Below are 8,320 nucleotides of genomic sequence, written 5' to 3' on the forward strand. Positions count from 1 at the left end.
TATTCCCTGGGAAAGTAACTCTCAATGTCTGGTGCTGCGGTGCCCGGACCGGACCCAGGCAGCATGCTGCGCTGTGCCCAGAGGTGCCTGCGAGTGAGCACCTCAGAAAGCTCCGGGGCGGCCACCAGCCAGGAAGGGCTCCTGGAGTGTGAGCAGACAGGCTTGCAGACTTCAAATCCAGGCACCCACTAAAGGAGAAGTCACAGTGTGTCTCAACCTTCCTCATGCCGCGACCCTTTAATCCAGTTCCTCATGCATAAAATTATTTTCATTGCTACTTCATCACTGTTAGTTTGCTACTGTTATGAATCGGGCGACCCCTGTGAACGGTTCGTTTGCCCCCAAAGGGGTTGCAACCCACAGGTTGAGAACCGCTGCTTTAAGACAATTGTAGACAAGGTACTTGTACTTTCCCTTCCCCCAGTATCCAGCTCCACCTTCCTTCCAGCACCAACAGAGTGCAGCCAGGCCTGGAGACCTGGAGCGATTCCTCCTGTTTGACCACCAATATCAGGGCCGATGGCCCCCAGATAAGATAGAGGTTAGAAAAATGCAGGACTCTTGCCCCAACCACATCCCAGGCTCTCAGCAACAGGCAGCTCAGACTCTCCCATGTCCAATGAGACACTACCTCACACAATGCTCTTAGGCAAATGCACAAAGGCAGAGAGTAATGAATGCTGGAAAGGATGGGAAGAGATTAGAATACTCACACGTCACTGGTAGACTTGTTAAATCACTATGGAAATCAGTATAGTGTTTCTTTAAACAAATGCAAATGCAAATGCCTTGTGACCCTGCCGTCCCGCTATTGAGAATATACCCTAAAGAAATAACACGATGTGAACAGATATAGGCAAACCTATATTTATTGCAGCAATTGATATAATAGCAAAAATGGTAGAAACAACCAAAAGCTCTGACTTATAAAGGGATGGATAAACAAACTCTAGTACATTTATACAATGGAATATTGTGCATCCTTAAAAAACCATGACAGATCGGTCTGACACCTTAAGACATGAATAAAATTAGAGAATATTATGCTTAGTAAAATTAGTCAATCTCATAAAGATAATTATTCTATGACACAATTATTATATTGGAAAACAAGAAAAATGGTTTTCACACCAAAGGATAAACCCTGAAGCATCTTCTCCAGGTGCCAATCCAAGTCAGATTCTCATTCTAAACTTTCTCTCAAGATGCCCTGTCAGTTTACATTTCAGTGATCCTAGTGTCCAGCTTAGACCTGGACACAGACACCAAGTCCAGAGATCAGCTCGCGCCCAACTGCTCAGTGGGAGGAAGGCGTGGGAGTCTGCTTCTGTTAGGTTTCTGGAGTGGGTAAGACAGAAGTTCTTTGCTTCACATGCTGAAGGAATTCACGCTGAGGCACATTTTGTGAAGGACAGGACAAGTTTCAGGTTTCACCATCTCAGAAGGGTACACGCTATTTCTGGAAAGCATGGCATGTGGCACGGAAGCCGCACCTGGGGCTCACAACTGGGAACAAACAACCACTTGGAAAAGGGCACCCACGCATGCGGAACTGGTGCAGGAGGATCTCGGGAGGCCCGAAGTCCAACAGCCCTGAAGGCTAAGAGCATGTGGGTTAAGATGCTCTGGGCCCTGAGTAGGCCCACAGAGAGAGCTTGTGCACCCCTGCAGGGGAGGGAGACCCTCACCCTCCACCTGTCGCTGGCCAGGAGCAGGGTCAAAGAGCGAGGCCTTCCCATAGCGGGATATTTCAGACCTCTGGCTGGGGAGATGTGGTTGATGGTATTGGTTGATCTCATTGGCTGGATGTACCTAAGGTGGGTGTATCCAAGATATTGGTTTTACCTGGGCCTGGGGGCTTGTGTCTGTGCATGTTCAGTTCGGGAATCTTCATAGGTGTTCAATGGTTGCCTGATTTCCTTCCAACCTCCTATTTGGGGGACCTTTGCAGGCATGGGAGAGACAACCACCCATCCCCCTTCCCTAAATCTAGCTACCTAATACTTCCAAACAAACCCCCCCATCCCCACCCTTTGCCCCGGACAAAAAGCAAGCCTATTGCCACCAAGTTGATTTTGACCCACATAGCGAGCCTTCATAGGATGTCTGCGGTTGTAAATCATTACAGGAACAGAGAGTCTAGCCTTTCTCCCTTGGAGGGGCTTGGTGGTTGGAACCACCAGCCTCGTGGCCCACATGCTCTCAGCCTCTAGGGTTCTTGGGCTTGGCCTCCCAGTATCCACCCCCAAGATCTGCACACATGGGTGCTCTTTTCCACGTGGTTGTTTGTTCCCAGTTCCCTTTCTAAACTTAACCAGAAGCCCTCACCGATTTTCCCCCTGTGCATGGTCAGCACTCGGCCTTAACCTACTTCTATTGAGACATGTTTTCCAACTTAAAGTGTAGACATCATGGTATTGACAAAAGAGTTTTAACTCCCCTGGAATTCAGATGTCTAGGTCTATGGAACCGAGGTGACCCACCCAGACCAATGGGTGTTCCCTTTTGAGATCGATAGGATTGATTCCCTGGAGGCAGGCACCTTTAAGTGCAGCAACAGCCTAACTAGCATCCTGACAGAGACCGCCTCGCCTTAGGCATGGGTTCGTTTGGAAAACTATTCATGTGCGACCAGTTTCCAGAAGGTGGTCCAATGGCACGCCCTTGGTGGCTGGTCCCAGTTAAGTACTTAACAAGCTCACCGGCTTTCTATTCGAATCACATCTATCCATAGTAAGTATATTCAGTCACACTAGGTTTAGTAATTTCCAGGGCCTTTTAGGTTTGGTTGAAATCAACACGCTAAGGTTTGGGCATAGCCACGTGGACGAATGGAGAGTCAGAACTGTGACATTTCGTGTGACCCGTTGTGGTAGGTAGGAGCCCTGGTGGCACTGTGGTTATGTGTTGGGCTGCTATCTGCAAAGTTTGCAGTTCAAAACTGCCAGCCACAACTTGGGATAAAGACGGGGCTTTCTACTCCCATGAAGACTTATAGTCTCAAAAACTCACAGGGCAGTTCTACCCTGTCCCCTAGGACGGCTGTGAGTTTGCAGCGACTCGACGGCAGTGAGTTTGGTTTGGCTTTTTATGGTGGGTAGAACATCCAAAGATGTTCATGCCCTAATCCCTAATCCTGTGCCTTGAAGGTTGTGACTAGAGGGCAGTGGGACTAGAACACTCAGAGATGCAGCATGATGGCTTTGAGTTGGAAGAAGGAGGCCATGAGCCAAGGAATGTGGGTAGGTCCTATAAGCTGAAAAGCACATAGAAATTGCTTCTCTTCTCAAAACAAAACAAAAAAACAACTTATTGCCATGGAGCTGATGTCGACTCATAGCCACCCTACAGGACAAGGTAGAACTGCCCCTGTGAGTTTCCAAGACTGTAACTGTTTAAGGGGGTAGAAATCTCCATCTTTCTCCTGAGGAGCAACTGGTGGGTTTGAACTTCAGTCCTTGAGGATTGCATCCCAACAACTTCTCTTCTAGAATCTCCCAAAAGGAATGTTCTTCTGCCAACATCTGGACTAATCCCCATGAGATCCTTGTTGGACTTCTAACCTACAGAATGTTAAAAAAATAATAAAGTTACGCTGTTTAAGGTGGTAGGTTTGTGGTAACCTGTTACAGCAGCAACAGAAAACGAATACCAATGAATCCTTTGGCATCTTTGAAAGTGTAAACCTGAGCCAATCATTTCTAAGAAGCCTGAGCTCCATTACCAGGTGTGGAAGTTACATAATCTCCTGCCTGTCAACTTGTGAAGGGGTGGAGTCTAGCCTGTCAATCAGGTCACAGCTTGAAGACCTCATTTGGAGGCGTGAAGGAGCTAAATAGCTGACTGGAGGCCAGTTATACTCTCTCCCTGCAAGACATTCCTGCTGATAAGACACATGGAGCTGCACTGATGCAGCCAGAGCCCTGGAGCTGGAGGAACCACGGGGAGACCCACACCTGTGCTAAGATGCTTCTACCACCACTGGATCCACAAGACTTTCCACCCACTGGCCTGTGATCTTCTTGCATTCTGCATTATTGTATGGCTGTGTGAGTCTGAAGAGGAATTTATAGACTGGTATCGGACATATGGACTAATATTGGGCTTATGGACTTGACCTTCAGACTAAGGTGTTTTGACTTTATCCATGGGTCATAGATTGCTAGATCTGTGCATAGAAACATCACCAGAGAACATACTGGAGGGTAAACTTGGGGGTGGGACATAGGACAAAAAGCAAGGGGGTCAATGAGGAGGCTACTCAAAGGCCCACAATAAAGATGATGATGGCTGGAGATTTGGGGACTGTCTGGAGTTTGGAAATCCTGACATGAAGGATAAAATAGAAAAATAAGAGCAGGGGTGTGAGACCCCGCTGAATCCTTGGAAGAGTGATTCTAGACATCCGAAAGTATGACTACCCATTTACTGCTTACCTGAAGCTTCTCTGAGTTTCTGATAGCCATTAGACTCCCCTGGTCACTAACAAAATCAAATAGTTAAATTTTGGAGGCTAATGTTGTTTATTTGTTTCCCTCTCTCATTTTCGTTCCTGATGTTGAGAAAATACACAGCAAAGCATGAACCAATTCAACACAGAGTCTCATTATGGACCTGGGTAGGTAAAACCCTACAACAAACACTGCATTACATTAAAATGACATGATAGCTTTATTATCTGAAAGATCAAAACACCAATTTATATATTTTCATGCATTTAAAATGCTATGTTCATTGCAATGACCCAATGCCCTTATTTTATGTAAGAGTACGGAACTTACGTGCACATGCAATTCCAATATCCATCTATGGTACCAGAAAGTGTGGGAGAGGTGGGAGCCTGGCTTAAATAGGGGCCTGGCCCCCGGGAGCCTATGCTGAAGATTTCTGAAGTCATTTTTCCTAATATCTGGGAAGTGTATTCACAGAAATTCTCATCATTGCAGCATGAACAGAGGAAACAGTCTCTCTCTCTTTGAATATGAGCCAAAGAACCAACAAACAGTGTAATACAGGACTAGTTTCACAATGATTGATGCAGCACAAAGCATGACAAGGTGGCATTAACTATCCCCCTGTCAAAGGGACAAAATCAAGCTTCTGGCAGTAGACAGCTGATGATCAGTGGGACAAAGGAATTCTCAGGTGTCTAGTGACACTGCTAATCAGCTGAGCCTTTCTGGGGCACGTTTGTGCCAAGTGTGGTAAACATAAAACTTTGACCGAACAGTTCCACTTCTGGAAACAGGGACCAGGAGAGAGGGCACAGGTGGGCCAGGAGACGTTGCACAGCATTGTTGAGGGTTGCGTTCTAGACTAGAAGCATGCTTAAAATCAACCTATGAACCAAGGGATGCCTTTGCCAACTAAAATGTGTAAGGGCACCCTGCAGGGTTCTGGGCAGCCATTCAAAGTGTTCATCCACAGAAGGCTGTACAGGAAACAGGCAGAAGTAAAGAGAGAACACAGTCAGGTGTATAGGTGAGTTGCAATGAGATCATACAGATCAGTATCAGGAGTGAGTGAAGAATGATCCAAACAGTAGTTTCTAGAGTTTGTGGGATTTCTTTGTTGTTGTAGAGTTCTCAGATACAAATTTTAAATTTAAAAAAAGTAAGTGGGGCAGCTATCTATAAACACAGGGCTTCTCAACCTTGGTACTGCTAACATTTGGGAGTCTTTTGTTGGAGAGGGGGCTGCTCTGAATGTTGTTATTTATTCAGCTGTATCCCAGGTCTCCACCCGCCGGATGTCAATTAGCACACTCTCAACCCTAGGCAGGATGGTCAACAACATGCCCAGACATTGTCAACTATCTGGGAGTGGAAGTGCAACCATGACCTAATTGCAGGACACTGGTGTAGGTAAAAGGAGCCCTGGCGACGTAATGGTTACACATTGGGCTGCTAATTGCAAGGTCAGCAGTTCGAAACCACAGGAGAAAGGCAGGGCCATGAGTTGGCAGTGAAATTTTGAGAGGTGTAGGAAATGAACAGCCACCACAAGGCCTGCACCTGAGCTATGGGCAGGGGACAGGACACAGAGAGGGCTGAGGGGAGCCAGAAAATGTATGCCTCTTCGAAAAAGGGCAGCCACTGCCCAGCTGGGAATCCAGACTGGCATATCCTGTTGAAATAGACATGGGGATAGTAGCAACGAATCCACGTCTGGAACACTGCAGGGGTCAATATGGTGCAGGTGGGGGACCCCGTCTGTGGATTGGTTCAGGGGTTGGCAAACGGCTTCTGTAAAGAGCCGTTGGTAAACATTCTGGATGTTGCAGATGAGGTCCCCATTACCCCGCAGCTCTGCCTTGGGTGGCGTGGGCTGAGGGGTGAAGCTGTGTTCTGATAAAATTTTTTTGATGGACCTAGACATTGAAAGTTCTTATTTCACACATCACAAAAAGACTTCTGATTTTTTTTCCCCAACCCCTTAACAATGTCGAAGGCATTCTCGGCTCACTGGGATTCAAAAGGCGGCGTGGGCTGGGTTTGGCCCGCAGGTTGCCCGTGGTGCTCCTGGGCTGGAATGTGCATGAAGGGAGAGCAGCAGCAGCGACCACTAGGGGCGGGTCGGACACAGGGCTGCTCAGGTGGGCAGAGGCTCTCCTGTAAAGAAAGCAGCAGCTGGGGCCCCCTGCTGGACTGCCAGGGTCTTCTGTCACTTCTCCCCTTCTAGTGCAAATGACTGCAATGGGCCACGGAGTGTCCTGGGAAACCAGTAGGAAGCCCGAGTCTCTTTGGGGTTTAGTCACAAATTGCCATTCTCTTAACATTTTCTAGTACGACTGTCAAAGAAGAGCCCCTGGGTAGTGAGAACAGATAATGCCTGCTAGGTAGCAAGATTTAGGGATGGAATTGTCCCTCCCATGTCGGCCAAGGCCCCCATAGAGGAAGTTGGAAGTAAATCAGGCAACCATTAGACACCTATGAAGACCCCCAAACTGAGCGTGCTCTTACTCAAGCCCCCAGCCAGGTGGGAGATACACCTGAGCGCCCAAACTAGGCCCAGGCTCATGGCATCACCCAGGTGTGCTTAGCTGAGCCAACGAGGGCCACCAATACCTTCAACCACACCTTCCCCCAGCCAGAAGTGGGCTAGGATCAAGGCAGGGAGCACGCACTGACATGCTCTCTGCCACCCCCCCTCACCTCTTCCCTCTTGCTCCCTTGACCACTCAATCCCAGGGATTCCCCACCCCCACCCCCGATCCCAGCCCCCTGTTCTGCACGTGTGGGTGCTCTTTTCCACGAAGATGCTCGTGCCCAGTGGTGAACCCCTTTGAGACTGTAAAACCAGAAACTTATCCTTCATAAAAACCCACTTGGATCACAAAACAGGCTTCGGCGAGAATTCTTTCAGAATGCAAAGCCAAGAACCGAGGTAGTATGGACTCCAGAAGCCTAACCATGCCCTCAACTTGCTCCCCGAAAGGCTGGCAGTCCAAGTCCACCAGGAAGACGTGCCTGGTTACGTGCTTCCCCCAGATCACCATCTGAACCCACAGGTCTGCTCTGACGCACACCCGGGGACCATGATTTGAAGTCAACTTGAGAGCAACAGGCTTCCACCTGCCCAAGAAAGGCCACTCATGAACCCCTCACCTCACTGCTCGCCAGGTGATCCAACAGAAGGCTCACATGATAGAACAGTATCACTGATCTCACATGCAAGCAGAAGTTTTACTGAAGGTGAGTTGTTCTCAGAGCCCCAGCAAACTCCTTTTTCACAAGAACATTATCGGTTTGTATGGCCTTGCAAAAACACATTGTCCTGGGCACGTCTATGACGGTAAACACTGAGGGGGCACGGCAGGCCTTCTGCAGAGTCACGGGAGAGGCCCACGGCCCCAGGAGCAGGGCTGTCAGGGACCAAAGGTCACCAGAGGCTCCAGAGCCTCCAGGCCTGCACGTGACACGGAACGTGCTGCTGGAGTCCGGGGAAGCTGCCCCCTTAGGAGCAGGAGAAGCGGCGTCTAGCCAAGGGCCCACTGGGAACACAACAAGCCGCTCATCTTCTCAGCCCTCAACGATAGCCCAGTGGTCACAGGAGGGGTAACGTCATGGGAAGTAGTCAAAGATGCTGGGAGGGGTGGGAGGGGCAGGAGGGGCAGGAGGCAGGAAGGAGGGTTGAGAAGGGCAAGAAGAGGCTCGATCAAGGAAGGACCAGGAGCAGGACTCCCCCAGGGTAACAGCTTCCCCTCAGGAACCCACTCACAGGAGTCCCCTGTGAGTCCCCCATCTCCCTCCCAGCCCCCACATTCTTCAACCCCCCATTCAAAAGTCTCCTACCTGTGGGAGACTAGATGACAGTGATC

This window comes from Echinops telfairi, unplaced genomic scaffold, assembly GCF_000313985.2.
Source record: "Echinops telfairi isolate 266 unplaced genomic scaffold, ASM31398v2 ScPeMD7_7469;HRSCAF=8507_1, whole genome shotgun sequence".
Lineage (NCBI taxonomy): Eukaryota > Metazoa > Chordata > Mammalia > Afrosoricida > Tenrecidae > Echinops > Echinops telfairi.